At 42.9% G+C, this 15,005-nt stretch overlaps 1 protein-coding gene across 1 annotated transcript in view; it reads left to right on the forward strand.

Moving 5' to 3' along the window:
• TMEM132D (transmembrane protein 132D) overlaps positions 1-15,005 on the forward strand; it is a 678,719-nt gene that overhangs the window by 363,542 nt on the left and 300,172 nt on the right. The window lies entirely within an intron of this gene.

Below are 15,005 nucleotides of genomic sequence, written 5' to 3' on the forward strand. Positions count from 1 at the left end.
ATTCTTGCAGATTCCTCCTTCGTGTGGATTTAAAAATTGTCTTGGAAAATCTCCTAATAACTACTACTGGTATGTGGATCGGAATTGTAACAAATTTATAGGTTAATTGGCGGGGGGACAGACGCCTTTGAAATTATGAATTTTTCTTTTCAGGAATATGACATTGCATTTATCATGTTGCTTTCATCCTCCTTTATTAATACGTAAATATATTTCAGTATGGCCGTGGGTCACCTGGTCTTGTAAAACTTGGGAAGTCATCCTGGTGTCTTCATCATTCTGGTCACAAGCAGCATCACTTCTCAGAACGGTGATTCCCCAACCAAAAGCAACAGCCCCACAAATTTCCATAGCCATCTCTCCCACTGCGTGCACACATGGATACACACACACACACGTATGCCTAGGGGACATTTTGTTAATGTGTAGGAGGCATTATTTTTGGTTGACACACTTACTGGGAGGTGCCACTGGTGTTTAGTGGACAAAATCCAGGGATGTTTAATGCCCTGCAGTGCGGGGGACTGTCCATCCAACAGAGAATCGAGTCCTGCATGCACACACAATTTTCAAATGCCCTACAGGACAATGGTGATGAAAGATTGGTAGCCTATTTTTAAGTGTTTGATCTTACTGCTTGATGCTATTTATATGTAAACACAATGTATTTTGCATTGTTTTAATATACACCAAATTTTGAGGATGCAATCACTGGGCAAAACAAGATTGCATTCCGTTGAATTCAGAACTTTTTCAAAAGTTGTATAGCTTTCCAGAGAATTCTATCACTTTACATGGTATCACATTCATGATATGTCTTCAAATGGCAAAGCCTTTGACGACTTTATTGTGCCTTTCAAAGTAGTCATGTGGTGCATCTTCACATTGACATGCATATTATTTGATTAGAAATCACTTTCATTGATCCATTACCTTATGGTTAAGTCATTATATTTCTTTTGAATTATGGATGTAGATAATCCCCTTATCTATGAATTTCACTTTAGAGATGAAAGAGGACAAAACAAAATATTTGTTTTATAGAGGGGGCATTGAAAATACTGTGTTGGACAGATTGAAGACAAAATCTACTTTTCAAGAAGGTCTGACCCCATTATCTTCCCTCTCTGTGCCTTATGTGTGTTCTCTTCTATCTTCCCTGAATCGAAGAAGCAGTTTGTGGAGGGAAGCCTGTTTCTACAGGTCCAGCTGCATGAAGAGTCATGTGCACAGAATGAGTAGCACAGGAATGGGAGATGGGAGATGGAAGATGCCTACCTAAGTTCAGCATCCCACCTTCCCCACATCTGGGAAAGTCCAGCCACAGTGGCCTTCTCTGAGGTTCCTGAAACACCAAGCTATTTCTACACCAGGATGTTCATCTATGCTGGCCCCTCACTACTTATGGGGCAGAGTCCAGCTTACTCTTTATGTCTCAGTTAATGTCACTTTTCTTGTTCATCGAGTGAATGGGTCCCCCTGGTGCACTCTCAAGACCCAGCCTGCTAATAGCAATGACCCAGTTTATAATTATACACATTGGTCTTGCCCCCTTGTGTGTTTCCTGTTAACTCTTCCAACATACAAGCTTCCTAAAGTCTTTTATTCACCTTTGCATGCTCAGAAGTGACTATGTGATATTAGCGCAGAGTAGGGACAGAGGAAATATTCAGTGAACGAGCAGATTATGGCCAAAAACTGTAGGAGAGCAAAATATGCCACCCCAAAATGTGTCTCTTTGGCATGAGGATTCATTTAGGTTTATTCTTTAAAAAAAAAAACAGAGGACTCAGGAAGTTTTTACCTTTCCCCTTAGTTGCCTAAAGAATGTAGATCTAGGACCTGTACCATAGTTTGAACTAGCCCTGGAGACAGGGGGGAACGTGCAAGGTCTGTTTGTTAAATTCCTCTCTGTGTTCCACTGTCTCTGCCTGGCTCAGCAAACATCTCTTTACCAAACATTTGCTCTTCCATCTCCATGTGAATTGCCTTCCTCCCCTTTGAGGTCCCAAACCTCTACCCCAATATCCTCTTTTGTCTTTAGCTGAAGATGGTATTTAAGGTGAGGGTCTCGGCCATTTGGGTGAGTTATTCAGTTTTCTTGGGTCTCTTCCAAGTATACATGGGATTAAACTTTTGTTTGACTTTTTCCTCTTTATCTGCTTCACAAGACTTAGACCAGCCAGAAGAACCTAGAAGGGCAGAGGAAAGCTTCTTCCCCTCCCAGCACAGCCTACCTAGAACCTTAGCTTTCCATGTGTCTTCTCCTCTCTCTTTTTTGTATCTCTCTCAGATATTTAGAAGCTAGAATATGGTGCCAACATCTACAGGTCAATGTCACACATTCCAGGAAATATCTCCTGGCATGACAGTCAGATACATGAGTTGGACAAATGGACCAGTAGGCTGAGCCAGTAGAGATATCCTATGATTTAGTCTTTGCCTGTAAGTGCCCCTGCCATGGCCTGTAGGTTAGAGACAGTCGACGTGAGCCATGCAAGTTGATGGAATTTTCACCTCCCGGTGTGGCACAATGTTAAGTGTATCTGTCCAGCCTTCTGTCACTGGATCCCTTCCACTCCAGACAGCGGGTCAGTAGAGACACTGGTTTAGTCTGAACAAAAGGACAGAGAGCTGGATGTCAGCCCTGCACACTTTGGTGCCATGGACATCATTTGAGCACCAATCATTCTACTTATTTTCTGTGAACTTATACAAAAGATCTCACTTCTCAGCTTTAGTTTCTACAGCCCTAGCAAGAGAATAATCACACCTGCTTCACCCGATTGATGGATTGATGTGAGAATCAAACATAATAAATTACCTAAAGCATCACTGGACCTAGACCAGAGCAAGCACTCAACAAATTAATGGGGAATGTTTTATAAGAGAATGTATCTATGCACACATGTAGTTATTAATAGTATTTCTGCAGTTTGGAAGACTGTTGTATCCCAGAATCCTCTATTATAATGCAGATGCCTTTGAAGGATTAGCTTTGAGAAATAATTCTGTCATCCATTGACCTGAATTAATACAGGCATTGGAACTGTTAGAAGGGGAGAAGACAGATCTTTGAAAGGAAAACAAAGGGGACGCACTGACCCACTTTGCCAGTGTCTGCATTTTGGAAAGCCCTGTTGTTGAAGTCTCCAGAGTTCCACCCAGAAGGCACAGATCAGGGGTTCAGGGTTGGCTTGTGTTGTTTGTACAGAAACGTGGTTTCCAACCACACGTATTTAAGGAATTAATTCACCCATTGGTCAATGTTTGGTGGAGTACCTGTGATGTACCCGATATTGTGCTAGGCATGTGGAAACAGTGGTGAAGAAGAAAGATTGAATATCTGCTTCCTTGTAGCTCATAGACTGTAGTTTATGTCCTAGTTAAGTGGATATTTGATCACAAGGAGAAACTCACAAATGCTTGCTTATGTCATGAAGGATTCATGCTGAAGATGCAAATACTTATAAATTAGTGGAAGACACACGGTCAGCTTTCACAGGTCCCCAGAATTCTCGGGTACCTGCTTTCTTCCTTTCTTTTTTTTTTTTTTTAAGAATTTTTTTTTTTTAAGGCATTGTTTACTTTGTTTATTTATTTATTTTTGGCTGTGTTGGGTCTTCGTTTCTGTGCGAGGGCTTCCTCTAGTTGAGGCAAGCGGGGGCCACTCTTCATCGCGGTGCGCGGGCCTCTCACTATCGCGGCCTCTCTTGTTGCGGAGCACAGGCTCCAGACGCGCAGGCTCAGTAACTGTGGCTCACGGGCCTAGTTGCTCTGCGGCATGTGGGATCCTCCCAGACCAGGGCTCGAACCCGTGTCCCCTGCATTGGCAGGCAGATTCTCAACCACTGCGCCACCAGGGAAGCCCGGGTACCTACTTTCTTATCTCTCTCTGTCTCTCTGGGTCCTCTGGGTCCCTCATTGCTATTACGTTCTACTTTTTTCTTCTTCCCCTGCGGACTAGTTCTCTGATCGTTTACTAACTTACATGTAACCCTGGTTACCTGCAGACTCTCACCACAAATGGCAACCTTCCTCTGCTTTCCTAGGGGCAAAAGGTGCTAAGACAATGTATGGGCTAGTTTTAGCCCCTTGAAGGAGCAACTCGTTTCATAAATGTCCGTTTTTGAGGGAAGAAGCTGTTTCTAGATTTGTACACATCGTTGCATGTTGTCATGTGGCCTGGAACCCAGCATGTACAATTTCCGCAATATTTGTAACCCCCTTGAGAAATACGGGATTTAGAGACAAACAGCCTTGAGTCTATTCTTGGCTTACTAGCTATGTGTCCTGGGGCACGTGACATCACTGCTATAGCAATAATTTCCTCACCCGAAAAATAAAGACGAAAAGTAAATACCCCACACATAGAATTCTCAGGAGGATAAATTCAATCAGGAATCATAAGTAAAACCCCATTAAACACCTGACACAAAATAGGGAGTTCTTAATAAATGCTAGCTCCTGTCATTCAGAGGATCGCAAAGTATGAATTACACTTCCAGATGTGTTGGCAGGCACTTCAGTCGCCTAAAATGATGTACACGCACACACCCATAAAAATACTTGAAAACTGCTTGGTGACTTCATAAAGAAACCTGCGGCAAAGCCTTGCAATGTTACCCAGAGGAATTGTTTTTGAAGTTCGTCACCCAAATGCATTCATCTTTTATGACAATTCCACAAAACAAATTGCTTTTATAGTCAAAATGACAAATTTAGACCCCTTGATCAATACCCCCGTTTTATGAGCTGTCTATGGGGAGAGCCAAAGACGCTACTTTGCTTGATTGCATGGGAATAAAGATTGATCAGCCCAGTATCTTCCCATCTATAGATTCCAGGTTGATTCGCATACTGTACACAGACCCGGCAGCCACGCTCCATCCCTCTTCAAAATTACATAGTCAGTTCCTTTTCCACTCAGCGTGTCTTATAAAGGCTTGAAGGGGAATATGACCCCAGTGAGAAGGGGAGGAGGCAATTCATAGAGGTTATCTTTGCGTCCAACAGGGGCTGGGGAATTTCAGTTTCAAGTTTCTTAGCTGCAGCTTGCCAAACATTTTCTGTGATTCCACTTTAGAGGTGCTTCTGGGGTTTTGATCGTCAACAGAGACAACAAATGACAAAATCGAAGTGATGTGAAGACTGAAGCTGAAGTTTATCCATTCAGCTTCCTGAGGGGAACATCTTATTTCCCTTGACACAGATTTGCCCCAGCGGGAAACCCGCAGTGTTTGGCCCTTTGTAATCTGAAGGCATTGCGTAAATTTCAGAAGCATACAAGGGTCATTCTGTCTGGCTCTGTAAGAAAGGAAGAGCTATACTACAGCAGCAATAATGAGTATTATTCTCACTCTCTGTGCCCGGTGGCATGGTCAACATCGTGTATCTTGAACAGAACAGGTGATCAGTGATTGCTTGAGTGATGGATGGAATAAACATTCTGTTCTCGTATTAGACTGTTTTAATTTTTAATTTCTCAGTTACCCTACAGGAGTGGTTCTCAAATTTTAACACTTATCAGAATCGCCTGGAGGGCTTGTAGAAACACAGATCGTTGGGCCTGCTCGCAGAGTTTCTGATTCAATAGGTCTGGAGAATTTGCATTTCTAACAAGGTCCTAGTTGGTGCTGGGGACACACTTTGAGAACTCCTACCACGTTTCACCCCGTTAATTGTTTTAAGCATCTGTAGACTCGAAAGCAAAAATGTCTTGCGTGCACAGAAACTAGAAAAGACAGACTTTTTTTATTGAAGTCGAGTTGATTTACAGTGTTGTGTTAGTTTCAGGTGTACAGCAACGTGATTCAGTTATACATGTACATATATATCTATTCTTTTTCAGATTCTTTTCCCTTATAGGTTATTACAAAATATTGAGTATAGTTCCCTGTGCTGTACAGTAGGTTCTTGTTGTTTATCTATTTTATATAGTAGTGTGTATCTGTTAATCTCGAACTCCTAATTTATCCCTCCCCCCTCTTCTCCTTTGGTAACCATAAGTTTGTTTTCTATGTCTGTGGGTCTATTTCTGTTTTGTATATAAGTTCATTTGTGTATCATTTCTTTTAAATTGACATATAAGCGATATCATATGATATTTGTCTTTGTCCAACTTACTTCACTTAGTATGATCATCTCTAGGTCCATCCATGTTGCTGCAAATGGCATTATTTCATTCTTTTTTATGACTGAGTCATATTCCATTGTACGTATGTACCACATCTTTATCTATTCATCAAGACAGACTTTTTTTTTTTAAAGATGGAAGAACGTTTTTTGTCTGATGACTTTTCCCCCTTATTTTCAATAGTTCTGATACTATTTTTTAAAATAAATTTATTTATTTTATTTATTTTTATGTGTGGTTGCGTTGGGTCTTCGTTGCTGTGCGCGGGCTTTCTCTAGTTGCAGCGAGCGGGGACCACTCTTCGTTGCGGTGCGTGGGCTTCTTGCTGCAGTGGCCCCTCCCGCTGCAAAGCACGGGCTCCAGGCCCGCGGGCTTCGGTAGTTGTGGCGCACAGGCTTAGCCGCTCCACGTCATGTGGGATCTTCCCGGGCCAGGGATCGAACCTGTGTCCCCTGCATTGGCAGGCGGATTCCCAACCACTGCCCCACCAGGGAAGCCTAAGACAGACAATTTTAACCTCTTGATTTGAGGCAATGAATAAATGTCTGTTGTACTAACGGAAGACAAAAAAGTAGCAATCTTGCTCTCTCTGAATGACTGCGTAAGATACAGTCTCATATGGGCGAAACATGCAGTAAATATCTAAAAGGCAATCATTCTGTGAGACTACAGGCCCTTGCGTCACCCATAGGAATACAATTACAATAGCAATTTATGAATAATGGAAGTTGAATTGAAATATAAGTCACAAGAGCTCTGAGACAAGTTGGGAATTGAAGTGGTGTGTTTTTATTTAAAGATCAGAATATTATGTTTCTAGTTAACACTTCTCCAGTCCTGGTCATTTTGCTTGTGCTTTCTTTGCCTGCCTTGACCCTTTCTCAGTTAAAATTCTTCATAAACCAATTGAACTTACTATGAGGCTGTTCACAAAAACACTTTTAAAAAAACCATGTCAAATAATTCAAAATAAATGAATGTACAGTATTAAAGAGCTATCAGGTCATTCTATGAAAGGGAATGGGGGAAAAGCAAAGAACTACTTGAAAGTAATTCTGTTGAAGCTATCTATGACATATTGTTGAAGGAAAAAAAGGAAACCGCCCAAAGTGTGTATAGTCTGACCTCATTGAAAAGAGATAGATGATAGACAGACAGGTAGGTAGATAGATTACAAAGGTACACAGTTTAAAGTAAAGAAAGAAAATACCCAAATTGCTTTATATTAAAAAACTTATATACAAGCGGTATATTTGTGGCTGATTCTTGTTCCTTCTTTTTACTTATTTGCATTTTCCTAATTTTCTACAATTACCGTATGTTACTTTGAAATAAGAAAATAATTTTAAAAAACCGTATTTGAAAAAAATCTTTTTTTAAAGATACAGTCTCTTGTATCTTTAGAGCATGTAACCAAACTCTTTCTTTTTGATCTTAAGGTCCCTTGTTTGTGGGCCAATTGTCTTCACTAAGTCAGGGAGGAAAAGTTTTGTTTTCTTGCTGTTTTAATGTGTTAGGTCAGGGGTCCCCAACCCCGGGGCCGCGGACCAGTACCAGTCTGCCCAGGAGGAGGTGAGTGGCGGGCGAGCGAGCGAAGCTTCACCTGCTACTCCCCATTGCTCCCCGTCGCCTGCAGTCCCACCTGAAGCATCCCCCCCCACCCCCTTCCGTGGGAAAACTGTCTTCCCTGAAACCGGTCCCCGGTGCCAAAAAAGTTGGGGACCGCTCTGTTAGGTGACATGCAGGTTTGGAGCATAGCGTAAGAGAGGAGAATTTAAGTAGCCTGTCTTAACCACTTGGGCCTCTTTCAGAGAGCGCCTCATTAAGGCACCTTCAAGAAAGCAAAACATCTGTTTCCATCTGGAAGAAGCCAGACTTTAAAGGTGTGACATTAAAACTGGCTTATCTAATCATAAAGATAAAGCGAAATAAAATGCAGCATGCGGCATGCACCCTTGGCTTGGCGTGATTAGAAATATACGGCTGTCGGGGGGAGAGAGCAGTTTGCCAAGTATCTTATGGAAAATATTGTTTCATGAAGTGTGAAGAGAGACACGGAGAGCTGCTGAGGAGGACTTGAGAGAAGTGGAATCACCAAGATACAACTGGGGAAACATTTATGGAGCTAGTTGCATTTTTGATGAAGCCCTCATGATTTGCATTTTGGAAAGCCAAAAAGGTAAAAAAAACAAAGACCAGAAGCTGTTGATGGAAGGTCTCCGGAGGCTGGGTAGATGCTTGGAGCTTCTCTGAGGCCGGGGGTGGGGACGAACTCTGTCTGTTTCATTGTCCCCCCACCCCAACCTCCGGGGGATGCAGGAATGATGCCTGGGTGACATTTTCATCGGCATCATCCACGTGTCTTTTGCAATAATAAATGCTGATGTGCGTGTGTCCAGGAAGGGAGGCAGGGATGTGGTTTTCTGCCTCCTGTGTCTCTGGTCATCACCGTTGGGAGGAATCAGCCATAAGTGGCCTTGCTCAGGGTCCGAGCGCCCCAGAGAGTGACGGAACTCACCTTCCTAGCTCACCGCCCTCTTCTTCCTGCAAGAGAAAGAAAAAGCAACCCCTGGGAGGCAGAAGCCAGAAAAAAAAAATGCAGCTCTGTGTAATGCCTCTCGTAATGCTAGCGCTTGAAAACATCTTTGCTTTTCTCATAAATGCCATCCCCAGACGCCGAATGGCTGAAGTGAGGAGTTGGCCTGGGTGGAAAAACTACTTCAGGAGCGACCTTTCCCCACCCAGCTGCTCCCCAATCCCCGTGTCCCGTGTGCTTTTCTTAGAACGCCAGCCCTTCGTTATCTGTTACCTGGATGATTGAAACGCTTTCTCCACGCCCGCCCGGGGCATAGCTCGCGCAGCTGCCTGATTCATCTTTCTAAAGCACGAATAGGGTCCAGCCTTCTTCCTTCCAAGTGAAAAGCTCCAGTGGTCTTCCACTGGCTTCCAAATAAAATTCAGCGCCTGCAGCCCAGCACTCAAGGCCTTTGGGGAGCTGGTTCTAAACTGTATTTCCAAATGTTTAGCCCATTATAATTGCTCAAACGCAAAACTGGACGCATCACGCCGTTGTGCCTTCTTCCCATGAGTCCCGTCTACGTGTCTAAATTCTTCCTGGTTTGAAGGCCAAGTGCAAATGCCTTGACCCCTCCATGCCCGCCCTGTCATCATTTCCGAATTCCTATGACGCATCTCATTTTCTTTATAAGGTTTGAAAGGTGGAGGTCTGCTCTTCTGGCCGCCCAGCGTCCCTGCCTCTTCTTCCCCTTGTTGCATCCTGAGCGTGTGAGGGGAACCTGCTCCCTTTCACAGGTGTGGGCAGGTAATCCAGCCTCAGCCAATCAGAACAGCCCACTCCCCTGGGCCACAGTGATTGGTTGGGGATGATCATGTGACTCAAGCGTAGCCAATAAGATCCCATCCCAGGACTTTGGCTGGAGCTATTAGGAAAATAGCTCTCTTTGCACGGGTGGTATGGAGCTGATATCACTTAATCTTGGAAGGGCTCAATCACCATCTTTGAGAATCTGCTTGGGAATAAAATTGAGATAGAGAAAAGCACGGCTAAAAGCACGTCCTGAAGACAGAGTTTAAACTCTAAATTCAGCCAGGTTTGGATCAAGGCTCACCATTTGAATTTCCCAGGAATATAATCCAATAAATTATTATTAATTTTTTGGTCTAAGCCAGAGTTGTGTTACTGACTTTTTCATTCAGGTACTTACAAAAGCAGTAGTACTTATTTTCTTGGCTGGCTTATAATCATGAATGCATATTTAAATTTTTATTCTCAATTATTCATTTAACATACATTTTTATTAAGTACATAGTATCTGTCGGATTCCCTGTTTGTCAGATTTCTACCTCTTAAGGGCTGATGACTAAAGGGGGAGATGTAAATAATTACAGCATTGCAAAGTAGCTCAGTAAACACTTTGGAGAATCTACCTTGTTCATGCAGCCCTGGATATATCTGAGAAGACTTCCTGGAGGTAGTGACATGTAAGCTACATGTTGAAGAATGAGTAGGAGTTTCCTACACAGGCCACCAGGGACTAAGCATTCCAGGCTAAGGAAGTAATGTGTGAGAACAAATAAGAGCACACATAGTGAATTTGGGGGCAATACACGTAATTCATCGTGGCAGGAAGACTCTCCAATGTTCCCAAATGATCTCTGAAGTACCTACAGAACAGTGCTTTCCCCACGGAGTGTATTTAACAAACGTTCATTGAATGAGTGAGTTAATGAGTGAATGTCATTGTCAAGTGCTATTATAGGTAGTAGAAGATTCATAACAGCTATTACTATGAGAAGGAGTGATTAATTGAGGCTCGGATAAGTAAATTTTTATATGAAACCTAAAGTCTACTCAACCAACCAGTGTTACACCAGTCCTTCCTGCCAAACCAACTTTGAATGGGAGACCAGACATGACATTCTTTGACATTTAATTGGATTGGGCATGTAGCAAATGACAACAACAAAAATATTCTTAAATAGCAATGATTTGTTATTTGTGGAGTGCTTTCTTTGTGCTAAGCGATTTACTTGCATTGTGTCAATCACTGTTGATGTTAATCCAGCGATACAGAAACTATGAATATCCCTATTTTTAATGAGAGAAATGGGGCTAGGGGATGCTGTTCATCTTGACCAAGTTCTTTCGATGTTAAGGGGATATGCTTGCGCAAGGCTAGTAGGAGAGAAAACCAAAATTTGATCCCAGGAAGGACTGTCTCCATTGTGAGCTCTTGTCCAAAACAATCTGATCCACTGTATCTGAGGAACAAGTGGTGTTGGCTGGACCCAGTGTCCCTTTGTGTGTCCCTTAGGTCAGAATTCTTAAAATAAGAATTTCAGGTGTTTGTCAGTTCAAGATCTTTGGGGTTTGCTGTGGGCTCTGAGAATTCCTGGGTTAGGTTTCCTGAATCAAAGGCAACGGAGCCTGCCTCTCTGTTTGCCAAGACCTCCTTTCTCATAAAAACAGTGAAAGACACAAGATGGACAGGGTATGGAGTACGTGTCTCATTCCATGGAAGGCTTGGAATTCAGTGGGTTAATTCTCTATTGCCTTGACCTCCCATTCGCCAAGTCCCGTTTATAATCAATTTGAAATTGTTAATTGGACAAAAGAATTCTTTATTACCATATCCCAAGGGTAGCCAAAATTTAATTGCTGGAGCCTTGTTTGTGCAGGCAATTTCTGTCTAACAAAGAGGGATATTTAGTGCCATTGTGAAATTAATTGGGTGTGTTATGCTTCAACCTCCACAATAGTCAGAGGGCTGAGAGAGTGGTAATGTGAATAGCGTTTATTAACCGCATAGATTTCATAATCATTTCCTTTGCAAAGGCAGCCATAAAACCCTGCCCTAAGCATCATTTTATTTCCATCGTACAAATGCGAAAATTACAACTCAGATTGTAACACTTTTTTTTTTTTCTGGTTTGTGATACCATTTCAATGTTTTCAAATTCCTTGTCCATCTTAAGATGAAAATTAACCGCCCTCCTTCCTTTTAGGTTTCCTCCATGGTCCCCTCTCTCTGTTTTTCCACCTCCACCACCTTCTGTTGGTCTCTGTCTCCGTTTCTCTCTCCTTCTATGGAATGAACTTCATAAGCTCTCCTTTAAACAGCATCTCCCACTCATCCCTCTCTTTAAACTTTCAGAACAAGATGCCCCTACAGTGATCTCACACCAAAGATTCACTTCTCCTCAGTTTGTGAATTTCTCTTCTCTCCTACCTCTTCTGCCTGAGGACTCCTCTTAGGAGAAATGCCCTGGGTCTTGATGTCCATCAGATCTGACTCAACTCCCAGCTCACGACCTATTGGCTCTGAAGCCTGGAGTGAGTCGCTTAACTCTTCCTGCTCAAATGTTTTATCTGTGGCACGAGAGAGCAATGCCTACCTTCTGGAATTTTGGAGAATCCAATGAGATATGGTCTTGGAGTTTCCTGGAACGTCTATCCTATGATGCCTCCTTGCTTAGTCTTCTTGAACTGAACCTTCCATCTTTGAGAAGAACATGTTCATTTGTATGTATCTGCCTATCTGTACCCATCACCCATCACTTGGTTCTCTCCTCTTCTTTCCTTGGTCTCTGCAGAAGAGCTTACACGCCTGCTCAGCCCCCACGAGCCTTTCCAGTTTGACGTGAAGACCCCCAAAAAGACAAATGAATGAGTCAGAAGGAAGATGGAATTTTAGATTGATCCTTTCATGAGACACAAGGATAAAGACTTTATCTCACTTTCCTGGTTTCTCTTTGGTTTTTGGTGTTTTGTTTTGTTTTGTTTATTTACTTTTTTCATGCGAGTCCATCTGTGTCTATCTACAAACGAAACACCGCTCTCACCTCTCAGGACTAACAGAGCCTTTGGGTCTGGTTTCTCAGTCCACATCTTTACTCCTGCCCTCTAAGGGCTTCTGTTCAAATCTCTTTCCCTGTATCCACTGAAAAGCTCAGGTTAGCCGATTACACATGGCTTTGCTCTCGGAGTCCCCTTTCTGGTTCTTGGTCTTTCTCTTGGCTTTTGCTTCATCTTCCTGAACAGAACCTTCCAGTAAAAATACCCTGAACTTCAAGCCTCTGTGCTTTCTTGTCTTTCCCTCCTCCATCCAGCTGATTTCCTCTAAGCCTCTACTCTTCATAGTTACATTGACTGGACACACCCCCATCACCTTCAGCCTTGCTCAGCAGAGTTGCCTTAAAACTTCCAGCTCTGCCGTAACTTAAACTCACACTGGTGAGCTTGGCAGCCAGAGAGCCCCATAACCTCTTCGAGGACCACCTCCGTTCACATCCGACAAGCCCGCGTTACCTTAGCTCATTTAATGCACACTTGATATCCAGTGAGATGCTTCACACACCTGCTTCTCAACTTCACTTCCATTTCTCTGTCTCCAGCAGTCTGGGTTTGCCTTTATAGCCACAGGCATCTGAAAATGGGGGTGTCTGTCATCAGCACCTCAATGGGAAATAAGGTCTTTATAATCACCTTAATAGGTCTGTGTGTGTGTGTGGCTCTCCTGGTGTCTCTCCTTCTGATCAAGCTCTCTGAATTCTATAGGCACTGATCACACGCACGTATGCAAACACATAGTACGTCTGTTCAGCGATCCCTCGTCATCTGTATGTGGTCTTTAGCAATCCCCCACTGTAACCTTTTTAACAACAGCTAACATTTATTCAGTGCTAATGACATGCCAAACGCTGTTTTCACTGCTTTCTACACCTTCAGGAATCGAATCTCACTGCAATTCCATGACATAGGTGCTAATTTTTATGCCCTTTTCAGAGTAGGAAATGGAGTCCCATAGAAGGTTAGCAAACACATCCAAAGTCACAAAGCTGGCCTGTGCCAGAGAATGGCACAGCTGCTCCTCAGACCCAGACAGCATGAGTTAGTGTTCCCAGGCAGGAATCTCTTCCCAGCCTGTCTTAAGAAACATATCTGTTCTTCCAAATCTTGAATCCTGAGAAAAATGAGTGGGGAAATCTAGAAAAAGTATGACAGTTCTCACACAAGTATTAAAGCTTAACAAACCACACGGAGATGTCCTGCTTCAGGAGAATCCACCAAAGTCAAGGGAAAAACAAGAGAGGGGACACCGGGAGAGGCACTGAGGGATAAGGCGGACATTTGGGAACAGTGAGGCCACAGCACGTAGGACTGAAGCCCTTGTGATCTAATGGGTCTTGCTTGTAACTGTGTCCCTTACGATGTTTTCTGGAGGCCCTGTCTTCTGCTAGCAGTGAGTTTCATTATTGCTAATAAAAGAAATGGCAAAATGTTTTTACACACAGCATACTTTATGTCAACACTTGGGATGACATATCAAGAAATAACACATCTTCGAAGCAAAATAAGTCCTTAAATCAGCCATTTCAACACCCCAATCTGTGATTGCTGTTAACCTTGATATGAAATCTTAATGTAAATTTATTCAGAGGCTACCCCAAAATGTTCGCTGGTGTTTTCTAGTGTTGGAATATTCACCATGGGCTCTCGTTGTTTGTAAATGCACCTAAAAGTAGTACTTATTAGACACACTTTATTTATCCATAATAATGAGTAAAGGATGTGAAGAGTGTTGGAAGTATTGTAAGAATAACCTGTGATTTCAAAAATCCTCTGAGAATTGCTGGGACGTTCAGTTTCTCTTTTGCAAGTCCCAAAATATTCATATCGCTCAAGAATTCGTAACACCAGCCTGGATGCAGTCTTGCTTTTAACCAGTGTTCTAGAATACTTCTAGCCAGGCAATTCACATTTTCTAAAATACATACTTCCATGACAAATGGAAATCATTTTGCCATGGTCTGCATGGCCCACCATCATGGAAACTTGTCTAACTTGTCCACCACGTAACTTCAGCACCAAGAACAGCTCCCGGCAAATTACGGGGGCTCAATAAACATTTGATGGATCGATGACTGAGTTAGCGTGACCCGTCGTTTAGAGTGTGCAAAAACAAAGCATTGCAAATGAGGAAAGAGTGTTCTGATCCTGGTCATTGAACAAAACGGCTACTTTCTTGATTTTGACTGCAGAAGGGATCCTTTTGTGGACACCAATAGGACTGCCGGTCTGCAGCCTGTCCTCATTTCTGAAGGGTGGTTCTCTGAGCGGCCCAGGATATCCATCCAACAGAATGTCACCAGGAGCCAAGGTGACTGGAAAGTTACGGAGATCTTCAGGGAACACACAAGGAGGTGTTTCTGGTATCATTACAACCCGCTGAGCCCCGCGCCCTGATGGGCTCATTCAGGAAAACTTGTGATGCTCCAGGCCTCAGACAGCAAACGCTAGCCTTGGGCTCTTTCTTGATAATTGAGAAAAATATTTTTCCTTTTTCTG

The sequence above is a fragment of the Balaenoptera ricei genome, chromosome 14 (assembly GCF_028023285.1).
Source record: "Balaenoptera ricei isolate mBalRic1 chromosome 14, mBalRic1.hap2, whole genome shotgun sequence".
Taxonomy (NCBI): Eukaryota; Metazoa; Chordata; class Mammalia; order Artiodactyla; family Balaenopteridae; genus Balaenoptera; species Balaenoptera ricei.